Source organism: Carassius gibelio, chromosome A1 (genome assembly GCF_023724105.1).
Source record: "Carassius gibelio isolate Cgi1373 ecotype wild population from Czech Republic chromosome A1, carGib1.2-hapl.c, whole genome shotgun sequence".
In the NCBI taxonomy this organism is placed as follows: Eukaryota; Metazoa; Chordata; class Actinopteri; order Cypriniformes; family Cyprinidae; genus Carassius; species Carassius gibelio.
Window position 1 is genome coordinate 22,916,382 of NC_068371.1, and position 14,738 is coordinate 22,931,119.

General features: G+C 36.3%; 1 long non-coding RNA gene across 1 annotated transcript; it reads left to right on the plus strand.

Moving 5' to 3' along the window:
* Positions 1–116: 116 nt before the first annotated feature.
* On the plus strand, positions 117–11,960 carry LOC128015939 (uncharacterized). Its single transcript, XR_008184040.1, has 2 exons — positions 117–550; positions 10,660–11,960. It is a non-coding gene; the product is annotated as an uncharacterized LOC128015939 (long non-coding RNA).
* The last annotated feature ends 2,778 nt before the right edge of the window (positions 11,961–14,738 follow it).

Consider the following 14,738-nt stretch of genomic DNA (forward strand, 5'->3'; position numbering starts at 1 on the left):
TCTTAACTTATATATAATATATCTTAATATATATATTATTTTTTTATTTTAATTATTATTATTAAAAAATATTATTAATATTATTATTAGAGGTATTGGATGATGGGTATCCTGAAGGGACCTCAGTATCGTGCCCCCTTGCGCAAATGGTTTGAGAGATCACGAATGGATGATGCAGCGCTCTTTCGCGTGTCATGTTTTTGAAGAGCCCACGCGTTTGACTGTAGGTTCGCACGCACCAATGCAGACACGGACCGGATCGGACGCTGCTGGCGCCTGAACGTGTATCCATCTTCATTGCGCTCACGGTGTCTGCTTTCTCCAGCTCGCCGGCATCATGCAGTCTTTAATATCCCCAGTCACCAAAGCAATACTGGTTGCACTGTTTATTTTTGCGATCCTGCTCATTTTGTACGTGATATTATGGTATATATGTAGAGATGTGGATTGTGATCACGGAATTTGATTGGCATTGTTGGATGCGTCTCTAAGGACATGCACCGGGTGTCCCAGCTTTGGGACTGACCAACAAGGGAGCAAAGGGTGACTGGTAAGTGCCCTGTGACTAACCTGTTTAACTCCAGCAATGAGGATTAAGAGTGGAAAGCATTGTTTGGGTTTTGTCTTTTTTTCCCCTTTTTTTCTTCTTTTTTTTCTGACATGGATTGGGATGTCCTTTTCCAATAACGTGTTGCGCTTCACTGGCAGTAAGTAACCATTGAAAATAGCTGCTTTCTTTCCACCTGTTAAAGTAGACGCAATACCAATTCAAACATAGCCTATGTCCAATTTTAAGCTTTTTTTTAATTAATTTGAATTTGTACCTCGCTGCACCTTATTATATCCTCGTTTAAATCAAATCAAGTGGATTTTCTGCTAACATTTATGATAAAATAACTTGTTTTGTCATTACATCTGTATGCAAAGTACTGCATCATCTTTCATGAATTCAGTTCTTTCGTTCCCAAATAAGCAACAGAGAGCAAATACTTCTGCGCTATGTAAGTGAAAATGAAAAAAGTTGAGATATAAGGGTTCATTAAGCATGGCATCTTTTAAATGCCCCGCTTGTTTATGGTGTACAGTTTATAGACGTCTCTCCTTTCTGCTGTCAGATGCTATACTCAAGCAAATATCTTACACCACTTAACCGCACTGGAAGTTTGTGGAAATCTATGGCAAGCCTATTTAACAATTATTCCTTTAAATAGAATATTATCCATTGTTGTCAGAATGTATATTTCTATAATGGCAAATCACTTAATAAAGTATTAACTAGTGCCTTTTTGAATTGCACTAGTAACTATTCAACAGAAACTATTTATATTCCACATTGAAGCAGCCAATGTCTATTCATAAGTCTTTAGTAATTATTTTCTCTATATACTGCTTACCCCGTTGCTCAACAGTTACAGCAATTATTATATTAGCATCAAATTAAATGTATTATTATTATTATTATTATTATTATTGTTATTATAATTTTTTCAACTATTCACAGAATAGTGTATTTCAGTTTTTGCTGCCACCTTTTTAAGGTTTACTATAACTATAATTGTTTAGCTGCTACAGGGGTGCGAAATCCTCCAGTCCCACCATTCTGCAGAGTTTAGCTCCAGTTTAAACCAACATTCCTACCTGGATGATTTTAGTAATCCTATAGACAGTGATTACTTTTGTTCAAGCGTGTTTAATTGCATGGGATTGGAGCTAAACTCCAATCCCTGCTCCTGCAGAACAGTGACCCTCCAGGAGAAAGACTGAACACTCTGGCACTAGTATCTCTCAGTAGTTAATACAGTAGTTGTCCATATCGTCCCCTTGGAATTATAAGGTTTAGGGGTGTCCATGGTTAACCGGTTAACCGATTAACCGTTAAAAATTGTGTAACCGAGTGAAACATTTTGCTCGGTTAAGTGACGTCAATGGCGTGCATTGAATTTAGTTGTAATACATTTTTGCACCACCAGAGACCGCCAGAGCGCTCCCAGACATTTGTAATGTCCACAAGAAGAAGTCATTTTTCTAATATGAAGCGGGCTAATACGAGTGACGGGGCAAAATGCAAGTATTGCAATACAGTGCTTAGATATACTTCAAGTACAACCTCGTTGTTGTAATCTCAACAGCCAACACCCGGGCATCATTAGGCCGGTCAGGACACACTGGATGCGTGGCGAAAGCATCTCAGCTGCGTGGCGTGTCTGTTTTTAATTCGGTTCCCATGTTAACAGGTTAGAGCTTGCCGACTGCCTGCGTGAGACGCGCGGCTGAGGCGCGGCTCGACGCGTGCATGCTAGAGCTGAAGATCTTTGCCCGAACCCGATGGGACCCTGGCTCGGGCTTGTGCTCCGGTTTGCGAGGTAAACGAGTGGTCATGTGATGTATTTCGATTAGCGCGAGAAAGATGCTAAAATGAATGCTGAGCAGGTGTAACGGAGGCTTGCCTCTGGTGATTACGTTTTGGTTGCACCAGCAACTAAAGCAAACTCTGAGCGAGGTGTGGAAAAGTTTTGACCATGATTATAATGAGAATAATGATTGAATAATGACGCACCATCAGTGAGCGCAGGAACGGCGCTGAAGACATCTACACTGGATTCAATCATTTCCCTCCACAAAAACATTTAGACCTAGCCTAATCTCTGTGAGTAAAGGTTTTTCAAATGATAACTAAATATTCATTGAGTCTTAAATGCATAATGTTGACAGAGTATTTACGCTAATGTTGGCATTATTCTTTTATTAAATAAAGCAAATCCGGCGGAGCCTTTATCTTAATTTCGTTATTGCCAAATACCCATCTTAATTTAAAATTTATCTTAATTAATTTTTTTTTAAATGACTCGTTTTTATTGGTGCGTTGGTCTATTTATAGGTTAAATGAGCCTATGTCTAGAATGCTGAGATGTTACGATGTCACATAGGACTTATTTTATTTCTTTATTCCAACTTCCAAGTGGTCTAGTCTACGTTAGTTATGAGTAAATTATGTTAAAACATGAATAAATTACTCATTGTTGACCAAAGGCAAAAGAGCTGTGTGCGTGCGCACATTTGAATGATGTCTGGCTGTAAACGGGTTCGGGCTTTAAAAAAAGCTGTCAATCAAAATGTACTTGTCGGGCTCGGGCCGAAACCTGTCGGGCTCGGGTCATGTCGGGCCTAACTTTATGGCCCGATTACAGCTCTAGTGCATGCTAGAAATAGAACCGACGCCTTGTTGGAAGCGTTTCCAGGCAAAGTATAATAGGAAAATATGTTTATATGTCATTTTGTACACAAATACATATTAATTCATGACATTTTGTTATTTGAAAGTCTATAGGTTGACATAAATTCAGATATAAATGTAATTTAAATAAATAAATAAATAATTATCGATTTTCAAATATTGTACGTGTCAAACATAGTCATAGCCTTAGCGAGGCGGCCGCGGAGTCTGCTTGTTACCTTTTGCCTTATACATTTTAGGCTTATTCTCAAATTCAGATTGTGTTAATGGGCGGCATTATTAGGCAGTTTTAATAGGACAATTTGACCGGAGAGATTAAATTTTGTCGGACATTCCTTTTTTTTTTCGGCCAATGTCCGGAAATTACTATGGTTATGGTTACTATGGCACACTATGGTTAACCGAGTATTAACCGCTAAGGGCCTCGGTTAACGGTTAATGAAAAACTTGAGAACGTGCAGCCCTAATAAGGTTCTATCTGCATTCTGAGTAGTTTTGAGATATTGAGCTTCAAAGTTTTTGCATTCCATTCAACACTGTAGATAGAACCTTAATAAAAATCCCATTACGTAAACAACAACAACAAAAAATAATCTATCACATAATGTAAATAATTTGTCATAGAATAACGATATGGGAATAACTCAATTGTGACAAAAATGTCAGATAGAACCTTATAATTCCAAGGGGATGATATGAGCTTATTTGTACTAGTAGCCTACTGTATCACCAGGAGTTAACATTTATATAAAATAGCTACAATTGATTTTATGTAAATAGTTAAAAAGTTTACTTTTAGTTTAGTTATTTGTAAGACTGAAAATGAAAATACAGAAACGTAAAAAATAAGATAGTTGAGTTTAAGAAATGGATTTTTAAACGGCTTGCCATAGGGGTTGGCCTGTTGTGTGTAGTTCCACAATTAGTTCTGGAACTATGAAAAGGTTCCGGCGGAGCGTAAGGCCCTCTAGATGTGAAAGCTTTTGGAATTTGGTTCTTGCCTTCAGCCATTCGCTATGGTGAGATTAATTGAGAACTCACTGCTACAGCTTCATGTCTTTGCATTTTTTCGTTTTGATTTATTTCACCCATAGCCTTTAGCTGTAGCGTAGATGTTCCGTAATCGCAAATGCTTTAATTATGCGTTATATTTCCCATTGTTCAGAGGGTACAGATTTATCTATTTCTGCTTTTGCAAAACGATCACAATTTCAAGCTACGAGCATTGTGACTCACCGATGAAATACTCCTCTCTGAACGTGAGTGGAATCTCAAGTGTCAGTCAGCACATCGCCATAGCGCATCATGAGCGTGTCCAACTGCCAAATTGCCCTCGAGCCTGGGCCACCTCTGCAAGAGAGCTTGAGAAAGAACCGCTAGACCCAGATCATGACCAGAACTGCTACACCAACAGAAACATTTCCTTCCTGAAGGACAAATAGAGGGCAGATTGGTTGTTAACCCAGATTTCATTGTGCTTGTTGAAGATGTCTTATTCCTAAGCTTAATATAAACTAATTCAATAATTATAAAAAAAGGTAAAAAAGATATTAAAAATAATTTGATATGCAGATATGTGTGTAGTTGTATAATATTTTTGTGTTTGCAAGAGACAGATAATAGAATAATGCAAAGTTTGGCATGAAGTAACTTTAACGTCCACGGAACCTTTCCATTGCACAAAAGTTTCTTTGTAGATTAAAAAGATTATTATTATTATTATTGTTGTTGTTGTTGTGTTATTATTAGTGTTATTATTATTATTTTATGCTCCCCCACAGTAAAGGGGGAGGGGTTCTTAAGAGAGCCCAATTAAATTGAATCTATACGAAACCCCTCCTTTGGAACCTTTATTTATATTCACGAAACACTATTTGTTAGAAAATGACCTGTTGATATGTCCATTCAGTGTCCATGAAGCCACCCAAACACCCAAGGATTCATATATTGAGTTCAGATTGAATGCTGCATATGGTGTGTAATATGACATATCAAACTATTTCACATATGTGACCATGGAACACAAAACCGTCTAAAGTCACCGGGTTATATTTGTAGAAATAGCCAAAAAAACACTGTATGGGTCAAAATTATAGATTTTTTCTTTTATGCCAAAAATCTTTAGGATATTAAGTAAAGATCATGTTCCATGAAAATATTTTGTACAATTCCTACCATAAATATATAAAAACGTAATTTTTGATTAGTAATATGTATTGTTAAGATTTCATTTGGACAACTTCAAAGGCGATTTTCACAGTATTTTGATTTATTTATTTTTTGCACCCTCAGATTCCAGATTTTCAAATAGTTGTATCTCAGCCAAATATTGTCCTATCCTTATAAACCATACATCAATGGAAAGCTTATTTATACAGTTTTCAGATATTGTATAAATCTCAATTTTGAAAAAAATACACTTAACACACACACACACACACACACACATATATATATATATTTATATATAAATGCATTAGATATTTTGCATATATTATTTAAAAACATAAATTATTCTATGTATTGAAAAAAATATATATTATTATATCCATATTATATTATTATCCATGGCTTGAAATCCCATATGAATTAAGTCTTAATGTCATACTGATGAAATAAACTACTATTATTAATGTAAAATGGAAATTCTGTCCTCATGTACTCACCCTTATGTTGTTCCAAACCCATAAGACTTAATTACAATGTTTTAAATAAAACCTGAGACGTTTCTGTCCCTCCATAAAAAGTCGGCATCAGAGCTTTATTGCCAAGTGTGTTTATAATGAATTTGTCATGGTGACAGAAGCTTCCAGTACAGAAAGTACAGAAAAAAAGTACAGGTAACTAAAACTTTTTGTTTTGTTTTGTTTTTACACAAATCCCCTAACATTTGAGCTTCTGTGTTTACCATATGTGATGTGCATGTGTCAATCACTGCTAAGATGCAAATAATTTAAATCTGGCCTTCATATAAATCAGTCAAATCAAAACTTAGATTAAACCACTCGATTCATATGGATTTATTTTATGACACCTTTGTGATCTTATGGGATTTTCTAGGTTTTGGTTACTATGAGTTTGAAATGAGGGACATAAATCTCTCAGTTTACATAAAACATATCTTAATTTGTGTTTGAAAGAAGATGTACAAATGTCTTTTGGGTTTGGATGGCATGAGCGAAATGACGACAGAATTTCCACTCATACGTTATGCTCAGCTCACTCTTCTGAATGCTAACTATGTGTGCATACGTAACAAATTACACAACTGTTCTTGGAACCGGAGTGAGCGAGAGAACATAAGAAGAGCGTGAGAGAAGGGGGAGTGTTGGAGCTCCCAGGTTATAAGTGCTGTTGTTCTGAATGCACTCTGACAACGAGTCTGTAGACACAAACAAACTCTGAAAGGGGAAATACAACAGCTGTTTTGCTATCCAGCATCCAGAGTAAGCGGAAACGAGAGAAAAAGAACATTGAGTTTATGCGTGAGTGCATGTTTGTCTGGAGGCTTAGCACTTCTGGAAAGAATGGGTATGAGTAGGGATTCAGATCAGTGTTGGAACATGCTCAGGGGAAGCACCCTGCCTGGCCCCGAAAGCATAAAGCAGCATGCCTGCTAAAAAGAGATAGAGACAAAGGGAGAAGGTAGGAGGCTAGACAGAAGCTTCTCATGTCACAGTGACTTGTATTATTCATTTTTGATAAGTGGTATAGCTTTTGAGGGCAATTCCCGAGTGCCGATGTGGACAATCAAGTTGTCTTTTTGTAACTCCTCAGCCTCTTCTGTGCTGTGTCCGTTTGACCCATGACCAACATTTTCCTTTTTTTTTTCTTCTCTTTTTTTGAATTCTCATTCATTATAAACATTTAGCAACAGGTCCACATTTAAATTGTAAAGAAAGAATCCCCTGGTGCTCAGTCCACAATCTGAGACATTCAGCCTCTTTTCTCAGACAAAATCCTTACATATAAAAGCCTGAGAGCACTTCCAGTAGAAAATGTCTGTTTACGTAGTACTAGTCCAACAATAAGGATTCTCCACAACCTGCTGTCACTGCACCAAAACTGAGCCCCAGGTTTGCGTTTCTCTCTCCTGAGGGGTTTTCATGACACACATCCCTTGCATGACAGTAGGCTACATGCCTGTTTGCTCCCAACTGAACCCCCCCCCCCCCCCCCCCCCCCAAATGATGTAGATTGAAACAGCCAGATATATATGCACACACACATCTACAGAAATGTATAGAGAGAGAGAGAGAGAGCACTTAGGGATTTCTCTAATACAATTATTTTAATGACAAATTACTAATATAAAAATTTTATTTAAAAGTTTAACTGAAAAATGTACATTTGAGAATGTCTTAGGAATGTTATTTATGTATTTTATGACGGCAAACCCTAAGCTGGTGATCTGGCAACTTCACAAGTAAAATCTGATGATCCATGTTATCCAGCAAGATTTGAGAATGTTCCAAAAGCACATCTTGTGTTGTGTAATTCAATGGCACAAGAACATCAGATATCTATATCCCAACTCAAGTCCGTCCAGAATGTTTTAGATTGTCTCATTAATTAACGCACTAAAAAGCTGAAGAGTTTAATCAGGAACCAGGTGGTCCTTACTACTGAAGTTTAGAATTACTTATTTAGAGAATAATCTTAAGTAAACTTCTAAATTTGAGGGCCTTCCCAATAGATAAAATTAACTGTGGAGACAAGTTGATATTTTACACTCGCTTTTCAACCTATTAAAAAGCTTCCCCGGATTACTGTGAACAACGTGGAATAATACGAATCTACGGCAATAATTTTATTTTAAGGTTTAATTGTCACATGTTACATACTTGGCAGTGCCTTTCGTCATCAAAAAAAAAAAAAAAAAAGAAAGAAAGAAAGAAAAGAAAAGAAAAGAAAAAAAAGAAAATTAGATTTTTATTTTTTTTATTTCAGGAGGAATCTGTTCTCTCTGTTTAGAGAACACTATTAAGTTCTCTACAAACAATGGTTTGCTGAAGGACTTCTTCTGGAATGAAAAACTGAATGACCCTGGATTGTTATTGTTGTTGTACTGTTATAATTTGACAATGAAAAGCATTGTGAGGCAGTCAGCTGTCTAATAACAGCTAGAAGGAGAAGTTTTGCCTTACATCGACACTTGGGTGAGTATTCTCATGCTATATCGAACAAGTGTCTAACAAGTTTCTTAAATCTAAGAAACAAGTTTCTTAAGTCCCAGTTTCTTACCCTTCATATCTTTTCATTATTTGTTTTAATCTATCCAGTTAACATGTTTACTTATATTCTATTAATTTTGACTGATGTGCTTGTTTATGCATCATATACACTTTTTGGACTATGAATATTAACTGAATAATTTCTCAAATTCCATCAAGAATCAGGTGACAATGAGAGATAAGTTTGAGAGTGATGTGTTTCAGTCCAGTGCGGAAGGGAAGAAATTAGCTTAAGTCTGAATTAAATGCTTGTTTTATACAACCTCTTTTAAGGTTTCTGTACAAAGACAGGCATAGTGAAACTATAGAGCTCTTTACAGTGTGTGTGAATGCAATTCTATAATAAAATTTCTACTTCACAAATATTTATATAGAATATAAATAAATTACTTTTGTTATTCTTTAATTATCTTCTATGTTAAATGACTCCCCTCCTGTATTACTGACCCGCAGCAGTCATTCTTGTGATGCTGGGACAGCACTGAGCGACTGCAATAATGTTGAACTACAGTACTAGACAGCAAAATGCTGTCTAACAGTTCCACCTGTTCATAGCTGTACTGAAAGAGAACAAAGCTGGTACAAACCTAGAACTATGGTAAGTTTAAGTGAATCATCAAATCCTTGTAGAATAAACATGATGTAATAAATAAATACATGCTTTTAGTTAGTGTGAGATCAGGCTTAGATATAATAAATGGACTTTCCCACTAGTCAAAAAATTTACTTTATTATTATTATTATTATAGAGCAGACTGAAATTACAAATTTAAATGTAATAATTTATGTAATAATGGGTAATATATATATATATATATATTTAATAGGGGTGTAACGATACGCGTATTCGTATTGAACCGTTCGGTACGACGCTTTCGGTTCGGTACGCGGTACGCATTATGTATACCGAACGGTTCGTTGGAGTAATTAATTATATTTGAAAAAAAAAAAAAAAAGAGAGAGAGAGAAATATAATGATATGCGTTCAACAAGGTAGCCCAATAACTCAAACAACGTAACAGGCAACGCCCCTGACACTCCCGAAGAAGAAAAAAACACCATCTTATATGTTTATGTTAGGCTACTCAGCAGGCGCTCGCTCACTCAGTACGCGCTGAAGGCTCGTTGCAAAATAGCCAATGTGTTTAACAGACTAGAAATGAGAAGATCCTCCAATAACCAACAGGTCTGGTGTTTGGGTGCACTTTGGATTCCCTTTAAGCTATAATGGTGATGGCAAGAGAGTGGTGGATAAAAAAACAACGGTATGTCGCATCTGCAACATGACAGGGTACACCAGCGGGAATAAAAAAAAAAAAAAAAAAAAACACCAGCGGGAATATCTGGGATATATGCGTCAGTACTATCTGGGAAAAGACGAAAAAAAGGAGAAACATGCACGCAGCAAACTATCCCTGCAGCATTTAGAAACTATAGCTTACAGGGAATCCAACCCAAACACCAGACCTGTTGGTTATTTTAGGATCTTATATTTCTGGTCTGTTAAAGGCATTCGACATTTTGCAACGAGCCTTCAGCGCGTGCTGAGTGAGCGAGCGCCTTAGGGGCCGTTCACATATCGTGCCTAAAAACGCATGGAAAACGCTAAGCGCGTCTTTCTCCTCCTTTCCAAAGCGCTTGGGCAGAAGCGCTCATGAGGCGTCTGTCTTTGCTAAGCAACAATGACGTGCTCTCTCCATGAGACGCGGAAATTTCAGCGAAGGATAAATGGATTTGCAGCTCTAAAAATCGCTTGCAGTAGCTCTGCTACTAAATTTATTTCAAAATTGCAATCCATATACAACTATGATCAGCTGATCCTTCATCTTGGCTGAGCTCTCAACGTTGTTACGGGAAAGGATGAAGCTGATTGGTTAGTTCTTGTCACATGACCCGCGGTGCGCTTGCGGCATTCTGAAAAGTTGAGATGTTTTTACATTTTGCTGTATCTAAAACGTATCGAACCGAACCGAACCGTGACATCAGTGTATCGTATCGAACCGAACCGTGAATTTTGTGAACCGTTACACCCCTAATATTTAACCATGCATAAACATGGCAGGACATCCATTTATGTCAAATAATTCAAACACACAAAGGATGATGAAAATAATGTAAAATATCGAGGGCCAGAGTACAGATTAAAAATGAGAGAATTTTTTTACAAATACATTTTTGTTTTTATTTCAGGAGTACCCTTAACAGAGGTGTCAGCTGCAAGCTGCCTGACCTCTTAAGTGGCTGAGGTGTATTAGGATTTTGTCAGCACTACATCCCTTTGGGTCACCACTCAGGATGTTAAGTGAGGATTCATTGGTGGATTTTGCCTTAGGAAAAGTTTAGGATGGAAGTGTGTTGTCATATCAGCAGAAACAACCTGCAACATTAATCACCATCAAGATGCTCCATCGCCGGCAAATCTGACACTTGTTGATTACAGCCTTGAACCATCTATCTGCTTATTTCTCCATAACAAACATTTAGGTTTTATATATGTACATGTGTTTGACATGTGCTTGTCAGACAAGTAAATCAATCATTCACTTTTCAGAGTAAAAAAAAATATATATATATATTGAGATTATTGACTAAATTGAACTACTGGTACATAAAATAAATGTCACATTTTCAATTATGCTGATAGTCGGGGAAACATCACTCTTGGTCGTGTGATGTTGCTTAGGGTATTTATATAATATATTATATAGATGCTTATTATATAGATGTCCTGTCGGGCAATTAAATTTAAAATTGAAATTTCATCAGATCATTCACCCTGCCAGTTTAGAGTGTTGGTGGTTTGTTTTATTGTCAAACAGTTATTCAGTCGTTAGGAGCTGTCCAGTGCAGATTGGGAATGTTGAGAAGTGAGCTTAAAGGGACAGTTAACTTTCTCGATAAAGACAGGAGTCAAATATTCCTTTAACATTCAGCAGTTTGTATATTATGGCTGCTAACTAGGCTGCAATTATGCATTAACCTAAAAGAAAAAAACATTTTAAATGTGTTTGTCATTTGTTATCTTTAGAAACATAACAGACTGTAACCTTTGACATATTTACTCCAATACTAAGTTCTTATTATGAAGACATATTTCATGTTGTTGATGTTCATTTAAATAGTTAGAAATGTAATTATGTTTGTTTTTTTTTTTTTTAAACTGATTGTTTTAAATATTGGCCTCTGGTTGAAATGCTGGCTTTAAATTATAGTGTACGTACAGGGAATATTTAATTTATAGCAGAATCTGGCTAATTGTTGCCAGTGAGTGATGACTTTTCAGAATTGTCACAAACTAATCACGTTTCTATTTAAGATTGCTCTGTTGGAATTTTAGATGGCTCTGTATTTAAATTAAAATCACTGTTAAAGGGCAACCATGTCCCAGCACAAAGCAAAAGGATTAGCCTCAAATCCATCTGCACAAATGGACTTTTGTGTCAGAAATATTGAAATCTTCTGAAAAATAAAAATAAAAAATCTGATTTTAAGACTTGTTTTCATTATTGGACTATGTTTTTTGTGAACACAGTATAATGTAAGCTTTGCAATTAACACAATTACCTTAATTTTACAGTTTTACCAAGGAAATGGCAAGAAAAAGTAGCATTGCTTATCTGTGATGATTATCATAATTCCTCTGCTTAAAACATCAATAGTGCACAAGTTACTTTTTTTTTCTTGGTTAATAATAAATACCCATAAAGCAAAAGAGTGAAGGCATGGCATCATTAGTAGACTTATCACAGATACAGGTCATGCTGTTCTCAGTACATCGGTGTCGGATGCAGTTCCTACATATCCCTAAGATGATGCCACACTCACAGAGGGATGACACTATATGTCCCAAACAAAGACAGTCTTTTTTCCACTTGTGTCTGACTTTTAATCTTTTTTTATACCATATACAGTCAGTCAGTAGTATGACTGGTGCTGACAGAGCACCAGCACAATGTTTATTTTTTTCTCCTTTTGTCAATTCACATTATCAATAAGAACTCTTTCCCAAATTATAGCATCACATGAAAGGCAGTAAGAATGGCTTATGCATAGGGTTTGGAATCGTGTTTTTTTTTTTTTTTTTTTTTTTTTAATGATACCATATGATGTCAAATCGATGGTTTTAAAATCCAAAACGTAAAAAAAAGAGCCACAAAACAACAGTGGATGTTGTTGATAATAGGCCTAACAGCAAAGTAGTCTGTATTCTTGGCAGCTTATGCAACAATACAATTATCCCATGGTTTTCGGTTCAGTTCAGTTCTGGTGGCTTTGCACAAGTAATTTTTTGGTGAGTTGCGATTCTAAATGTGGTTTCTAAAAAAAATAAAAATATATATATATATATATATATATATAAATTTATTTATTTTTATTTTTTTTTTGAGAGAAGAGTTATTTTCCCATTTTCAACAAAATAAAATGGATTTACCATTATTGAGTGCTATGTTCACATGTAATGTCTGTTTCATTCATAATGGAAACTGGAGGGTGCCCTCCTGCAGAAACTACACATATGTATCACAGAAGTAGTAGAACTCGTGACGCTTCAGGAAATCCCTAATATGGACAAAGACTTCCAGCTATCGCTGAATAATAAAAAAAAAAAGATGGAAATGTTTTGAATGAAAAACATGAAGACAACACACACTCAACTGTGACAATGTATGGTCCATCTGTGTCCTTCAAGCAATCTCTGGTATTTTCTAAATAATTTTGTACAGGTGCATCTCAATACATTAGATGCACCTGTACAATAAATGTCTGTAATTTAACTAAGATTTTGAAACTTGTGTATTAAATAAACTACTTCTGTTTGTGTGCACTGAATTTAAGTCTTTGGTTCTTTTAATTGTCATGATTTTGGTTCACATTTAACAAAAACCCACCAATTCACTATCTCAACAAATTAGAATATGGTGACATGCCAGCTTAAACATCAGCTAATCAACTCAAAACACCTTCAAAGGTTTCCTGAGCCTTCAAACTGGTCTCTCAGTTTGGTTAAATGGAAGACCAGTAATCCAGAAGACAATCATTGACACCCTTCACAAGGACTATTAAAAATAATAACTTTTTCATAACAACTCAGGATTTTCCCTATCATCATTTCTTTCTACCTTGTGAAAGTCACATTAAGCCAAGTTTGGTGACCCATACTCGTGCTCTTTATTTAACCCATCTAAAGTGTACACACACAGCAGTGAACACACACACCATGAACACACACCCAGAGCAGTGGGCTGCCATTTCTGCTGCGGTGCCCTGGTGCAGTTGGGTGCTCTGTGCCTTGCTCAAGGGCACCTAAGTCATGGTATTGCCGGCACAAGACTCAAACCCACAACCCTAGGGTTAAACTCTCTAACCACTAGGCCATGACTTCCCATTGCCTTATCAATGTTGTCTTTGCTGGTAAAGTATGGTGATAAGTGTGTTCCCCTGTCTAATTTTTGAGCTTCACATCACCAAACAATACTAGTGCATCTACAGAGCCAGCAGCCAGAGAGAGTGAGGATTGTTTCTGATGTAAGGAGGAACACAACATTTAATATTATTTCAACATGGCGAAATACAACCATATATATATATATATACAGTATATTTTAAAAAATATATACATATATAGTGTACAGTCTTTCAGATGACTCATTCAGATGATTCTTCACTAAAACACAACTTATTTCTTAATGTGTAAAACGTCTTTAAATTAGCACCAAACTACTGAATGCACCTTTAATTTCACCATGAGCAAAATAAAGGTGAATCCACTTAGAATGCAGATTGAGTATGTGATATTAATTAGTATTTGTTTAATACTATCGTCTTCTATCTTTTCTTTTTCCTCTTCAGCTGGGAATGAGGAATAGGAATGTCTGGCCGCAGTGAAGAAGATTCAAAAAGAGTTAGATCAGGGAAAAGGTCAAATTCTTTCAAAGTTAAATGTCTTTAAAGGGTTGGGGTGGAGACTTCTCCTTGAGGTGATGATTTACTCTGCAGTGACCGGAAACTGCTTAATTTGCAGCTAAAAATGATCATTTTTCTTGCCATGTTTGGATTGGCGTGTTTACTGGAAGAATGTGTGAGAGCAAGCAGAAGAATACCAAGAGAGAGATGTTTGATGATTGTGTTCACTGAAGAACCATAACCTCATTGTAATGCAGATGGGTTATTGAGAGCCACAGTTCGGATGAAGGCACGCTTGCCTCCCTGTGGTATCCACCCCTCCCCCATGTGGTTTTTCAATTGCTAGGCGAGAACAGTCCCGTCGG